General features: G+C 32.4%; 1 protein-coding gene across 1 annotated transcript in view; it reads left to right on the top strand.

The window, feature by feature from the left end:
• The window catches only part of LOC134269766 (inactive rhomboid protein 1-like), a 228,453-nt gene that overhangs the window by 22,903 nt on the left and 189,142 nt on the right, over positions 1 to 16,408 (top strand). The gene's annotated exons all lie outside the window — the stretch shown is intronic.

The raw sequence follows: 16,408 nt of genomic DNA, 5'->3' as shown, positions 1-16,408 counted from the left end.
CACTCGTCAAAAGCCCTCTGATTTTATTAGGTTCAATGAGTGATTTGCAGTCAAAATTGCTAAAAACTGACAAGCAAAACTTATAATGGTGCATTATTTGAAAAATACTTATCAAAATGTCACCCAACCATCAGATTTCCTTTTTAAGGTCAAATAGACAAAAGATTTAACTATTAATATACGAATGAGAAGTATTCAAGATCTGAGTTTATTGAAACAAAACCAATCAGGATCGGGACTAAACATCAGAGGAAGGATCAGTTGCCATCTTTTGAAAGCTTTTATTTCTTAAATGGTCCTCTTTAAAGAAATTGTATGTGGTTTAGATACTGACATGTTCTGATGTAGTAAGTTTAAATGTCAAAACAAAAATTTCGGTAATTGTCTGTACAATATTGTTTGTTTACCCGTAGATTTTTTCCAGTAAAATTGATAAAGTCATATCACGAAACTGATTCATTAAAATGGTAAAGTTAACGAACAGTAACTGATCAAAAACAAATATGAAGGATTATCTTGTTAAAAATGTGTTATTTTATTCACTTCCGTAAGTCTCAAGATATGAGACATTTCCTTGATATTTGATTTTAGAAATCAAATGACTCTTAAATGTGCTTTAAGTTCAGCTTTCATTCCTAGGATTAAACACGCCTCTGACTACATCGAGCTTGATTTTTGCCTTTTCGAGTGTTGAACTAATTCGTACAACAAAAATTGCAAAAACAATCAGATTTCTTTTGTGGATATTTTTATCTTTCATTCTTACATCAGTTAAAATAAGCACATCAATGCAAAAGGACAGAAAATCGTTATTCATTATCTTGTCTCCGTTCATATATCTCAGACTTAAGCTGCTTTTTTTCAAAATGTTGATTCAATAGATATTTGATGTCCATTACTTTTTGTTTCCCTTTTCTCAAGACACATCAGGAATGGTTAAGAAAACCCATTTCTATCTGTTCTAAAACCTACTTTTGCCTGCTAATGGCTAAAATAATACTTGAGTACAGCCTCTTCATTTCATCTTTTTCTGTGTTCATTATCTACTTGTAAAGACAAAAAAGAATAAATCTTGCATTGAATAAATATCTGTAATACATCTTACGTAAAAAACTGAAAATTTTAAGATTTATAGGAATCTACAAAATTTGATACGCATGTTTAAGCTTTATTTATAAGCTACAGAAAAAATTCAACTCCGTTATACCATAAACTATTAAAAAGAAAACGATCATAAAAGCTTAAAACAAACAAATGAACACAACTAAAATGTTTAGTTTAAAAGATAATACATTGCATATAAATTAGCATTCTTGTTAAGCAATTTGACTGGTAATAAATGTAACAAAACGGTCATGCAACTTTAAGTAGAGGTATTCTGAAAAAGTGAAATAAATGAGAATCAAACAAGTGAGTCATTAAAAGATTCCTATTGCATTAAAGATTCAGAGACAATAATTACTTCCGCTCGAAGTCCTACAAAGGAAGGTTTCATCATTAAAAAGAACAAAATAAGAAAAAATAAGAACCTCTCTCCTGAGGGATGAATTTGACATATTAACAATGTCTTTTAAAAAAAACAAGCTCTCCGTAAGGCATTAAATCAGTTGAAATATATGGAGATAACGAACAGTATCTTGCCGTTCTGCCACAACCGATCTGTGCTAATTGTCATGATCATAAATGACGAAAAAAAAGTTGACAATAAAGTCTATTGACAATTTTCCAACACATTTAGAATAAAAAACGTCAGCCAGCACTTTACCTATATGAAAATAAAGCTAATTTTGCGAAGAGAGCAGCACAAAGTGTACACGGGCAATATTCTAGCCCTCGTTACTAAGCTCCCTTTTTAAAAAATCTTTGAAAATATCTAATTTTCCTTTATTCTGTAAATATGCATATTAATATAAAAATTACTATGGATTATATTCAGTTAATTTCTTAATTTTTAAAAGATATATCATGACTTAGGATTCTACTAATGGAAAAAAAATACTCGGGTTTGAATTCTCTTCGTAATTAGATATAACCGATAAAAGTATTTTTTTCAAAGGTGACTTCAAAACAGATCTTAACTTCCCGTCGGGAACTGCTGTTTGTCAACAAGGTTTTTGGTCTATGTTTTGCATGTAAGGATTGTTGTAATAAACTATTAAATCAATCTTATAATTAATTTTTATATATTATCTATGTAATGACATACTTTTATTGTTTAAGATAATATGTGCCTGTTTCGGATGAAGCAGGTTTAAGGCTTTTCGACGCAGGCTCTCTGAGAGCTTTCGCCTTTTGTTTTCTTGAAGGTTGTCTCAACATTTGCTGATAAAAATAATTCACTTTGGAGAATGAACGAGTCATTAATTTTTCAGAAAATGATCGAAAAGTATCCAATCTAGATGTCAAATTGGTAGAGTAATTAAGAGATAAGTAATGGCAAGTACTGTACAGAACAATCAGTAACTTTATTAACAATTTAACTGTTTCCTAAATTTTACGGTAAGTAGGTATTAATTTATTCAAAACCTCATGAGTCAAGTTATCTTTTCTTTCAAAAGGAAAAATGTTTCTCTATTCCTGAAGTAAAAAAAAAAATTCTTGCACACGCTAAGAAAACAAATTTATAAGCTTGGTTTTCCCGAAAGCCTTAAATGCTCTCTTTTTGTTTAAATATTATCGTAGAATAAAAGGAGAGATGAAACAACTTTCTCTTCAATCTCTATTCCTTAGTAATATAACCTAATCAATGCATATGGTTTTAAAATGTCTCAGTTATCCGATACGCAAAAGTATGCTCAACGTACGAACAATTTCTAAAAACGAGGTTAGTTACTGCCAAACATTTTGATAAATAAAGAAATAAAAAATCTTGCTTGCAAGTTCATTGGTCGATACAATGACATTTTCAACAAATACAATTTAACATTGAATCCAATGCTGACTGAAGTTTTTCATTCTAATTGTTGGGCCATTATATAGACACTGAATTGTCGACGGATTTTCGCGATTATGACAAGGAACACACAGTGCTAGTGACTGGAATGCAACGTTATATACTACTCCTTGGCACATGATCCAACCTCTAATATTTTAGACATCCATGTTTACTACAAAGCTTTTTGATAACCTGATATCTCTAACTTTTCAAAAGTGAACTTTCCTACCTTATGCAGCAATATACCTTTATCACCTGTATATGGAGATTCTCACCCCTCCATGGCATCTGATTCCACCTCTGGTGTTTTAGAGGTCCGTGTTTAGAGGTCCTTTTTGCTCTATTTAAACTGGTATTGTTTAATAGATTTTTGAATGTATTTTCGTTGTCTCCATATATTTCAGCCTAAATTATTTCTAATGTGTAATTTTTAATAATATATAAGTAGACTGGATTAATATCTATTGAAAACATTAATTACATAAAAAATCTATTGATATTTAAATCATTTAATTTCTATAAAATACTTGATTTTCATTGGATAGAAAATTGTTTTGATTTAAGCATCAGTATCAAAGAAAAGATTTGGACTTTCAATTACATAAAAAATTACTATCATTTATTTATGATTTTAAATTTTAAATCAAAACTTTAATTTTCCATTAAATTTATAAAAACCTTGATTTTCACAACAACGTAAAAGGGGCCTGGACACAGTTTCAGCCAAAAAATTTCATACCATTTTTTATGTTTACAAATACTTAACTAAGGCATTTCTAATGATTAGCAAATTTTTGAATTTCAGTTGTCGAGTTACAACACAGTATCAAACCTTTGTTATGTAAACAAGATGTTTTTGTTGACATAGGTTAAATATGCTGATGTGTGTTCGTAAAGCAGCATTTTTTCAATAAAGAAAAAATATTACAATTCATTTTCTAATGATTTGCATTGTTTTGTTATAAACATGATATATTAAATGTATACAAAAACAAGGCAACCTTGTTTACATTCACTTTTCCTTTGTAAATCAACAAATGGCGTTCAAATTTTTGCTGATCATTACAATTGCCTTAGTTAGGAATTGTAAAAATTAAATTTGGTAAAAAAAAAAAACTCAGTTGAAACTGTGTCCATGCCCCTTTAACGTTACTGAAATTCAAAATGGCTCTAACGAAAAAACTTACTCAAATAATGTTGTGTCATTACTAGCATTCTCTGAGATAATTTACAGTTCTTTAACACAAAAAAACTTTCCTGTTGTGTTATCCCAATAGGTATATTTTCCCCGGTAAGTTATCTAAGTTCGTAAATGTAACAAAGGGAAGCTACTCAAATATCCTAACAGTTCTAGGTCACAGAAATTTTGGATTTCATTTGCACATCTTGTCATCTGAATTTCAAACCGAACATATAAATACGTATCACAACCTGTCAATGCTGTAAAACGTGAGTGGCTGTTTAAGATTAAAAGAATTCTGTACTCTCCTCATTCATGCAGTGTCGTTTTTCTCGATCATCTTTCCCAAGGTTTCACAGATTAACGGTTTTCCCCGCTTTGGTAGCATAAAAAACATTTCTTCAGAATTTTGTTGTTCAAACCAGATATCTTAAAGTCAAATATTTAAAAAAAAGTATGCCGATTTCATTCCTTCTTTCCCCAAACCGTATTGTTGTTATGCAGACAATGTGAATTTTTTCGCAAAGGGGGATAATTAAAAAAGAAACGAAAGTAGAAAATAAGTCAGGTACGTAACGGACAGGTTTCGAATTTCAGGAAAATATTTATTAAAGTAAAAGTATTCAATTAATCCTTCAAAAAGTAATCTGGAAGCGGGAATATCATGTAAAGACTGCTAAAGTAGTCCCGGCTGCTTAGTGCAAGCGAACTCTAGATTTTATTGATGCAGTTATCAAAAGAATTTTTTATCCAATCATTATCAAGTATTTTATAGAAATTAAATGATAACTGCATCAATAAAGTCTAGAGTTCGCTTGCACTAAGCAGCCGGAACTACTTTGGCTGTCTTTAGTCTTTATACATGTATATTTCCCGCTTCCAGATTACTTTTTGAAGGAATAATTAAATAGTTTTACTTTAATAGATATTTTCCTAAATTTCGAAACCTGTCCGTTACGTACCTGACTTATTTCCTACTTTCGTTTCTTTTTGAATTATCCCCCTTTGCTAAACAAACAAAAATCGTCTGCATGACAACAATACAGTTATGGGAAAGAATGAAGGAAATCAGCATACTTATTATGTTAAATGAATGTCTTGGAGATAACTGGTATGAACAATAGAACGGTGAAGAAATGTTTTCATGCTATTAAAGCTGGAAAAATGCCGTTGATGTGTCAATTCTCAGGAAACGAATGATCGAGAAAAATGACACTGCATGAATGAGGACGGAATTCTTTACAGTCGGCAACAGACTCTTTCAGATTTTACAGCATTGACAGGTTGTGATACGTATTTATATGTTCGAATTGAAATTCAGATGAAAATGAGCGAATAGGAAATCCAAAATTTATGTGACTTAAAAGTCGAACTGTTACGATATTTGAGTAGCTTCCCTTTACATTGATAAACTTACAGGGGGAAATATACCCATTGAGATTTAGCAAAATATAATAACACAGCAGGTAAGTTTTTTGTGTTAAATAACTGTTAATTATTGTTTGAGAAGGTTGGTAATGACACGACAATATTTGAGAACTTGCTTTTTTTTTCGTTAGGCCTAGGAAGTAGGCTAAGCCATTTTGAATTTCAGCAACGTTAACATTTTGTGATATATTCATACGCACTGTTTTTGATGCGTAAATTTCATAGTAAAGTGAAAGAAAGTTTCATTTTATTTATTTAAAATCATAATTAAATGACGGGAAATGAGTGTAATATTTTTTTTCTTTGATCGAAGTATCAAAGAAAAAAAATTGAACGGAAAATGTTTTCATCAATGCGCTACGCGTATTGATGACGTTTTCCGTCCAAAATTTTTCTTTGATACTTCGATCAAAGAAAAAAATATTATTCATTTCTTAAATCGAGTAGGATGATCCAGTGGCATGACGTCACTTTTGCGCGTATTTTTATAGGCATGAGTATGGATGAAATTGCATTCATTCAATTTCATAGTTGGTAAAGTAGAAAAGTACAGCGATGTGAACATGGAGAGTTGAATGCAAAGAATTTATTTTTTTTTCTAATAGCCTTTAATTATATATGCACCATTAATGAGAGCTTCAGAATTGTAGCCCTGTCATAAAAATATCAGTTTAAAAATTCGAAGAGGGCTATATTTTTTTTTAAATAAAAGATTATATTTTATTCGAAAATTAATATCTGACGTGTAATTAAGATTTGGCATTATATAAATATTGCATGTAATTGAGTGTAACATTGAAAATTTTCACCCCAAGAAAACCATTGTCAACCGAGGCGCAGCCGAGGTTGACAATAGTTTTCGAGGGGTGAAAATTTTCAATGTTACACTCAACTACATGCAATTTTTATTTTACTGAATGTTTTATACAAATACATATAACAATGAACCTGCGCACATAAATTCTGCTCAGTCGCTATTTTTTGGAATATCACCCGTCTTCAAGCAATGTTGACTGTTGCTACGCTGGAGGGCGTGGCTTCATTATTCAGCGAGTAATAGTGTTTTTTAACAAATGTTTCTCGACCAATCAGATTCAACTAATTTACATGAAAGTATAATATTAAAAGATGTCTACTGTTTCTTTACAAATACTACAATTGAACGTTAAAAAGATATTTCTTAAAAATGGAATAATTATGATAAAGATTTTCTAACATATATCTAAACATTTAATGTTGCGTTACTAATCCTTGAAATATCTACGATTACATGATTTAAAGAGTTCATGATGTCTTCATTATCATAATGGTTATATTGATGCGAATGTTATTGTCGTATAATACTTTTTTGTAGAAAATAATTCAACCTTCTAAATTATAAAAAAAAATGAAAAGGATTTGCAGGGATTTTTTTAAAGATAAAGGTTAGCAGTATTCGACATTATTTTAGATATGTTACATAAAATTTGCATGGCATCCAAGCGGTATTAAAAAAATTTATGATTGATTATATCTTTCATTAAAGAAACATCATGACTGGATTATCTCTCTTTGCATATTGTTGAATTCTATTTTATTTTATTCCTCTTCTTTAAAGCAGCACAAAACAAAACAAGTATTAAACTTTTATGCTTTTAAATTTAAAAATACGTTCTCATAACATGTAAGGTTAATGTAGTCTGATACTCAATTGTATTATGGTACTATTTTTGAGTTAACATATCTTATTTAAATAAAATCCACATAAAATGGAGTCACTTGGCGAGACATTTAGATATGCAGATCGTCTTTACAAGGTAGCACTGTTCAATTTAATAATACCGTTGATTCGATATATTCCTTTGAAATTAAAATGAAATCGTAGTCTAACATGTCTGTTTCAGATTTGGATGTCACTAGTGAGAAACATTAATTATTTTACGAAAAAGACCTCGGCGCGTTGTCAGAATGGCTTTAATGTATCAGATGTAGGTTAAAATGTCGAATTTAGCGACCAAGGGGCAAAATGTAAATTAATTATCTTTCTGTGTTTAGTATTTCAGAAGTGAAAAAAATTACACAGCCAGAATATAATATCCCCTGCTTATAAAGCAGGTAATAACATTGTTTTTGTTTGTAAGGCTCATTATTTTAAGTTGTATTTTAGAGGAATGCTAGTGGTCATCCAACTTATACCCATAGCTCCCTGATTAAGGGAAAAACATTCTACAGAAACCTTTTTAATGTTCCTAACAACCGGAATGAATTTGAATTATCATATTGGATTCGAAAAACTTCATAAAAATCCATACAAACAAAGATAAAAAAGCCAGTAGAAATGTTGTGCAAAGCCTCTATCTTAACGCCTCACTAAAATATTAACAGAAGTGAAGGAGAAATTTCAGGAGTACTGTGTAAGAATATATTAGACAAGTGGTGTAAATAAGATGTGGATGCTAAAAATACCAAGTAACTTTTGGAAAATTTGAAATTACAAATTTTTATCAAAATCAACAGCAAAAAAACTTGGGACTTTTCAACATTTTATATGACCATTCCAAACCATGAATTAAGATCCAGGCTTTTTTATATCTTTGACAGAGTCTCTAATACATCTGTTTCATATTTGGATATTTTACTTGAAAAGTCGTTAATGCTAATCTAATAACCAAGCTCTATGATAAACATGATGATTTTACCTTTTCTATCGTCAACATCCCTTACTTATGCAGCAATATAGCTTCATCACCTGCATAGAGACTTTATATATATCAGTTGATTCGACACGCAAGAGCATGCTCTACGTATGAACAATTTCTTTAACGAGGTAAATTATTGACAAGAAAGTTGATGAAACAAGAAAATCAGCAGTCTTGTTTAAAGTCATCATTTCGTAAGTTCTATTGTCGATACCATGACCTTGTCAGCAAATACAATTTATCATGTCCACGTGTTGTATAAGGTTGCGATCATCAAGGGATTGTAACAACCTGCTTGCATCAGGATCACTACGATTATCGACGTGAAAATTGAAATCACCTGTGACTACTAGCTCCTGGGGAAATATAGTATTCTGATCGAGATAGGTGTCCCATTCTGAGAAGAACTGACTGGTAGTTAAACCATTCAGAGTAGAAGGTGGCGGTCTGTAAATGATACATAGATTCATTCTCATGTCTTCTATTCGGACTGTAACTTCTAGATGTTCGAATTGAGTGAAAATATCCGAGCTTGTGTTCAGAACGGTCACACCAATTCCCTTCTTGAAGACAAGAGTTATTCCACCACCACGACGTCCACTGTTGCGATCTTGACGAATGTTTTCGTAGCATGATGGTTTCAGTTCATTCACAACAGCTTCATCAACAGAAGAAACTAACCAAGTTTCAGTCAATGTGACTAAGTCAAGGTCCTCTGTAAGTATGTAGTCGCATATTGATAGCGATTTGTTTTTTACTGATCTACAGTTAAGAGAAGACAATGAAAACAGCTTTGAACTTGGTCTTATGTTTTTCAAATTCACTTTCGTAAGTGTTTGAATTCTGTTTTCCACATTAACTTTCCTCGGTTTACCATACGTAATACGAGTGTTTATCTTACACACTGCATTCGTAATGTGGAAGATATTTAGGTCAAAGGTCTTTGGTCTTGACAAATTTGAATCATTACGACTGTTTGGATAATCATTTCTCTTTACTCGGTTTTGAATCAATGTTGGGATTGGGAGAGTTTCGCATGGTTCATCAGGAACTTTTAAGGGAGATAAAGGATTGTTTCGTATATCATCGAAGATATACACCAGGTTATCTCCATTAACCCCAAGTTGATGTCCTTCATATCTAAACCGCCCACCACAGACAGTGTGGATATGCCTAATGACCCTGCGTCCAGCCTTCGTCCCCCTTCTGATACGAGAATTTTTCGTACGACCTGGTACACCAGCAACACATGGTCTTACAAAACACATCGTACTACAAGTATATTTCTTAGTAGAGTACGAAAATATGTGGAACGACTTAAGACACAATGCGAACACAAGAATAAGATAATTCGTACCAGTAGAGCCAGAAGAAAGTCACACAAAACACATCGTCAACGTAAAGAGATTACATTTAGAAGGCTCAAGAATATCAACATACATGATATGAATAGAGATATCAAAAATCAACTACAAGATGAATCCGCACGAAAAGAGAACACGTCTGTTGACCATTTAGTACAGAGATACAACGAATGCCTCTATGATATTAATTCTTGACACACATGCGCCTCTTGTGAGCAAGTCAATTCTAATAAGAGCTAAGCTAACACAGAGTGGTACACAGACGAGCTCAGGACAGCGAAGCAACAGAAGCGAAGAACGGAGAGACTTTGGCATATAACTAAACTGGAGATACATCACCAGCTTTTTTAAACGAAATGTAAGCAAACAGGCCAATTACTACACAAGGCAAAATAAGAATTCAATTCTGCTAAAATTCAGGAATGTAGATATGATCTGAAAAACTTCTTTAGGGTGACAAATTTATTGATGGGTAAGAATCAGGAGAGTCCCCTACCAACATCATCATCAGATGAAGATCATGCAAATAAATTTTCAACGTTTTTCATAGACAAAGTAACATCCATTAGAGAGACACTTAAACAAAAAACAGAAAAAAGAAGACAGCTATTTAGACACAGACATACACTATAATTGGCCTCTATTAGCTGCTTTTGAACGTACCACTGAAGATGAAGTACTATCGCTAATGATGAAGGCACCCGGTAAATCATGCGAACTGGATCCAGTTCCAACAAAGCTACTGAAAAAGTGCCTGGATGCAATAATACCGCTTGTCACAGACATGGTAAATGCATCTCTCGATCTGGGAATTTTCCCGTCTGCTTGGAAGGAGGCCATAGTTCGTCCACTTCTTAAGAAACCTGGACTAGATAAAGAAGTGTTAAAAAACTATCGACCGGTATCAAAATTGAGTTTTATCTCAAAAATATTGGAGAAAGTTGTGGCTCGTAGGATTGGATGTGAATGCTCTTCGCGATTCACTTCAGTCGGCATATCGTCCTAGGCACTCCACGGAAACGGCCCTCATCAAGGTCCACAATGATATTGTGACAGCTCTGGACCAACAATCTTCAGCAGTTCTTGTCCTTCTGGATATATCCGCTGCTTTTGATGTTATTGATTATAAGATACTATTCCAACGCCTAACTGTGTCTTATGGATTATGTGATGGTGCTCTTGAGTGGATCAAGTCTTACCTCAAGAACAGAAAACAATTTGTCACAATTGGATCCGTCCGATCAGAGTCTAGACAGCTGCCTTTCGGTGTCCCCCAAGTATCTGTACTCGGACCGAAATTGTATTGCCTCTTCTCCAAACCCATTGGAATCATATGCCTTCGACATGGAATGATATATCACTGCTACGCATATGATACACAAATCTACATGATTATAAAACCACTGGAAAATTGGAACAATTATTTCTCTCGACTTGAAGCGTGTCTTAGAGAAATTAGTTCATAGATGACATCAAACCTACTCAAAATAAACCAAGAAAAGACCGAGTTGATTATCTTCACCACAAAGCAACACCAGAAGTATCTGCCAAAATTACAAATAAAAGTTGTTGTTAATATCATTGAAAGCGGCCATGTGTGAAAAATCTAGGTGTCTTTTTCGATCAACACCTTACCATGGAAAAACAGGTATCCTCGGTTGTCAAGTCATGCTATTTCCAAATAAGCAATATTGGACGTATGCGGCGCTTTCTTACAAAAGAAACCTGCAAGACCATGGTGAACGCCGTTAACACTACCAGATTGGACTATGGGAACTGCCTTCTATATGGAGTGTCAAAGGCCATACTAGAACGGATTCAAAAAGTCCAGAACACGGCAGCTCGTTTAGTTACAAGATCATCGAAACGGGAGCATATTACACCTATCCTAGCTGATCTTCATTGGCTACCCGTTTCTTTTCATCCACAAAAATAAAATCTTGACATATGTAGGAACTCCTTCATTGAGTCAAATGCTGACTGACGTTTTTCATACTAATTATTAGTCCATTATTTATACACTGAATTGACAACGGATTTTTCCGTAAACAGCGTCAAAAGTCTGCTCGCCGAGTGGAAAAGTCGAACTCAACCATAAAACGGTATGCACTAATCCCTCACAGAGATTTTGATTGCCTAAAAATCTGTTTCTGAAATTACAGCGAAAAAATGTAATGATTTTATTGAAAATGAATAATAATCAAATTTTATATATTCAATGCTATATTTCAAATCTGAAATTCAATTTTTTTAACCCACGTATTTTAAAATTTTGCTCTTTGTCGAGGTTAGCACATTCCGTTTCATGGTTGAGTTCGACTTTTCCACTAAGCGAGCAAATTTTTGACGCTGTTCACGGAGATATAAGAAAACAAAGACATGCTTGCCATATATGGTTTTGTAGAAAATTTTCGCAGAAGACAATGGCAATAAACAGTTTGCAAGTGCATTTCCTCTTAAAGTGTAAATGAATGCGATTCTGCGGAAGGGGCGGGGGGTATTCCATGTAATTCGGAGTTAGATATCTTGTTTTATTATCATACTACGGGTTAGATATTTATTTCCGAAACAAGTGCATGTGTCCTATATTCGTTATAACATTTGAAATTAATATAACAAATGTACATTATATTGAAATCGTTGTATTATTAAAAAGTATTATTTTAAAAGAAAGAATTTGCAGTAGAAATCTTTCCGCAATAATATCTTTCTCCATATTATGTGATATTTTATGATAAATATGATGATGCAATCGTCTGTTTTCCTGATAAATGGGCTATATACCATTATTATTACACTTTCATGCTAAATACAAAAATCTGATTGGTACGTTAAGACGCATTTAAAAATCCGTAATGTTACCTTCGGCGTTAGCATTAAACTTGACAGGGGGTGAGATCTGTGCGGGGAGCAGGCATTATATTCTCTCCCCCGCCCGCCATCCCCACCACCGGTTCTTAGTCATGATCGAAAATTAACCATGTAAATAATATTCTTACAATTGATATAAAAAGAATTTGACTTGATATACAAGAAATGCGATATGGATATCCATATCAAACCTGCAGATCCAAATCAGTACCTTCAGGATATTATCAATCCTTGAAGCCGACACAGAAGCAAGTAATATAATGTTTAATCGCTTTGCCTTTTTTTGACCATTTTTCCGATATTTACTATTTGCATAAAAATAATATTCGACACCAGCTAAACGATTTTTGAGATACGTTCTTTAAAAATTCATGCGCAACAATCAAATTATATGCTTTCTTTGTTATAAAACATCTAGCAATAACCCGACCATAATCAATCATCAACCACAGTTAATCAGATTATCTTTAGTGAGGCATTTCAACTTGGATTATATCATAATTCTTCGAGTTCTTATCATAATTCATTTGTGCTTTTTAACTTAATGATAATACATGGTTTTTTTTTTTTCAAATGAGGAATGGGGTTTTATTATTATATGGATTGTATTAATTTTCATTGCTTCAAACTAAAAATCAACTTTTGAAAAATCAATTTCGAAATGATATAGAGGTCAAAGAGAGGCAATATTAGTCCACCAAATTATTCAGTTTCTAAATGGTGTTAAAGATTCAGAGAGAGGTGGTATTCATTTCATGCATATTGGAGTTTCAGTTGTCAGTCAAGTCGAAAAGTAAAGATGCTTGCTGATCAGATGAACAAAGCGAATCCTAGGTAAAAGATAACGAACAGTATTCAAGCTCAAAAGTTCATAAAACAATACAAAATAGGAGCAGAGCAAACACAGACCTCCAAAACATCACAGGAGGGATCAGGTGCCATAGTGAATCGCCTGCCGAACGGTCACTCACGCCATGTGTTCCTTGTCATAATCGATAAATGACGGAAAATCCGTCGTTAATTTAGTGTGTAAATAATGGACTAAAAATTAGCATGAAAAACGTCAGTCAGCTTTTGACTCACTGATACATTGTATCTGCTGAGGTCATTGTTTCGACCATAGAACTTACGAAATGATGTCTTAAAACGAGACTGCTGATATTCTTGTTTCATAAACTTGATTGTAATTAATTTACCTCGTTTTAGAAATAATACAGACGTATAGATGCTCTTGCGTATAGTATCAGCTGAGAGATATAAACTTCGTATGCAAAGTCCAAACATTCGATGGAAACCAGTTCAGTTAAAAATGTCTTAATGAAAGGTTGTATTTCCAAAATGCCCTACGTTTATTTCGAAAGAGGTTCCAAAACGTCCATCGACATGACTTTTTTAAGTAGTCCTTCTGGCTTTAAATATTGATCTTTCAAATTGAATATAAACCACTTTCAATGTAAATTAGAATAGGCATGCATATGTAAGGAAATTATACAATGGAAATGCTGAAGCTATCCCATCTGTCATTAGGCTATAGCTTTCAGATTGACATTAAGGACTATAGTTAGTAATTTAATCGAATAAATTACTGTAAACAATATTTAGCAGAAACTGTGGTCCCCTTTATTTAGAGTGCATTTCAGTATAGAGAATATGAATCAAAGTATTTTTTTTAAATTTATAAATATTGTCGATATGCTTAGCACGGTCGTAGCATAGTGTCAAATTGAAGGCCATGACTGTAGATTATTTCTTTAACAAAGTAATTTGTAGATATTCAATCAATATCTGAGTTTTATTTTCTGTTGAAGAAGCAGTTGTCTATGATATCTAAAAATAAACCTTGGTCTTTCCTTTATCACGAGGTAAACTGTAAAGTGTACATAGTACTGACGTCATTTGTTTTGATGCTGTTTATGCTTTGAATAAGTGTTTTCAAATTTTCAAAATAATTATTGATTTTTTTCATTATCAATGATGTAAATACCGGTATGTAAATCTGTTGATACAGAAAACATCTGAAGCTTCTGCACAGCGGTTAATATTTTCTAAGTTGGTGAGATAAAAAGGTTAACAGAATATATGCTAGACCCAGTGCTTCTTTCTATAGTATTTCGTGACGTTTAGGAATTGTACGTAGATACGATTAATCAAATTCTCATCCCTTTTGTTAAAAGAAAACGATTATGAAGATTTTGATTGTTTGAAAAGGGGTCTAGAGTATACGTTCGATTTCCAGATTAGGAATCAAAGCCATTTTTTTCTAATATTACCGTCACTAATACAGAGCTAGCTCTCTGATCTTAAGGTCGTCGGTTCGAATCCTGACACCGCGACTGACCAAACTGGATTTTAAAAAATGTAGGAAATGTCCCTTCGCCAAGTGCTTCTCATTTTGAAGTGAACGTAGTGGGTCCTTCGGATGAGAACTTAAGGACCGAAGGCATGTGTCAAGACATGTGTTGGCACGTTTAAGAATCCATTGAGCTCACTGCAGCTGCTCAATGCCTCTAGGTGCAGAATAATGGTCTAAATCTAAACCTCTTCACCGGTGTATTGTGATTTCTTTAAATGAGTAAAAAATCCTCGAATAAGACGTTAAACAACATACAATGTACTTGTCAACTGAAGGTATAAATCACACACAAACAATAAATAAACACACGGAAGTTGAGTATTAATTGTTTATTGAGTGCTATAATGGCAAGACATGTAAGTGTGTATACTGCAAACATCAATTTTCTTGATCGCTTTGTGAACATTCGACATATATCATATACGTCTTTGTTGTTTAAGTTACTACGGTTTTTAACTTGATTGTTACTATGCATAGGAATAGACCAGTAATAATGAATAAAATTGATTTGAGTCCGCTTTAAGATTAATAATTAGATTCGTGGGTTAAACTCACTCAACTGAATCGTCGTAGTTTGTCGTAAATCAACATGTATATGCTTAAAAATTTTTAATATTTAAAAATGTTTATAATGATATTCATATATAACAATATATCTCACAAATTCAATATGATAAAAGAAACACATCAAAATGTTTTCGTCAAATAATATGAAAAATACACAAATCTTTGTAAAATGATGATGAATAAATATTCACACGATAGATCTATTGAAGTGCAAAAAACATAAATGATGCTGATATTGTAAAAATTGTTTTGATATGCTTAATAAAAATAATATAAATTCATTAAAGTGCCCCCTTGTTACCCTTTAAGTGAATATTTATATATTTAGAATACTCTCTTTAAATTTGTTTCTTTTTGTAAAAATTTCTCTTAATATAAACTACCAGTTGCAGGGTTTAAATTTACTTGTACAAGAAAAACGTCACTGGAAATTGTTTAAACTATGAAATTGTTGGATATTGTAGATATTTGATATGATCACATAGATATGGCACGCCAAATTCACAAAAATGAGATAAACCTAGTTTCACAATTGATAAACTAGGTTTATCGACTGTAAACTATAATTTACAAACCGTAAACTATAGTTAACGATTTGTTAAGTATAGTTTTCATCTGTAAAACTATGTTTAACGGTTGTTAACTATAGTTTACGAATGCTAATCTAAGTTTTTCTGTCTGTAATAAGCGTTAACAATAGATTTTGTTGATAAACATATATTCACGTTTGTAAACTATAGTTTACAATCGTAAACTATAGTCAAGATTTGTTAATCATAGTTTCACAAATCGTGAAACTATATTTATCAGGTCGTTAACTATAGTTAACGGTTTGTAAACTATAGTTTACAAATCGTGAAACTGTATTTATCAGATAATCTATGTTTTGCAATCGCAAATGATAGTTTTCGGTGTTAAGTATAGTTTACGGTTGTGAAACATAGATTATCGCGTTAACTATAGTTTACAGATGTAAAATATAGATTAACGTTGTTAACTACAGTTTACAGTCCGTAAACTATAGTTTACAAC

The sequence above is a fragment of the Saccostrea cucullata genome, unplaced genomic scaffold (assembly GCF_032062105.1).
Source record: "Saccostrea cucullata isolate Sc308-1 unplaced genomic scaffold, CSIRO_AGI_Scuc_v1 ctg382, whole genome shotgun sequence".
Classification (NCBI taxonomy): domain Eukaryota; kingdom Metazoa; phylum Mollusca; class Bivalvia; order Ostreida; family Ostreidae; genus Saccostrea; species Saccostrea cuccullata.
The sequence above is the reverse complement of the archived record's forward strand: the minus strand, read 5'-3'. Positions and strand labels throughout refer to the sequence as shown.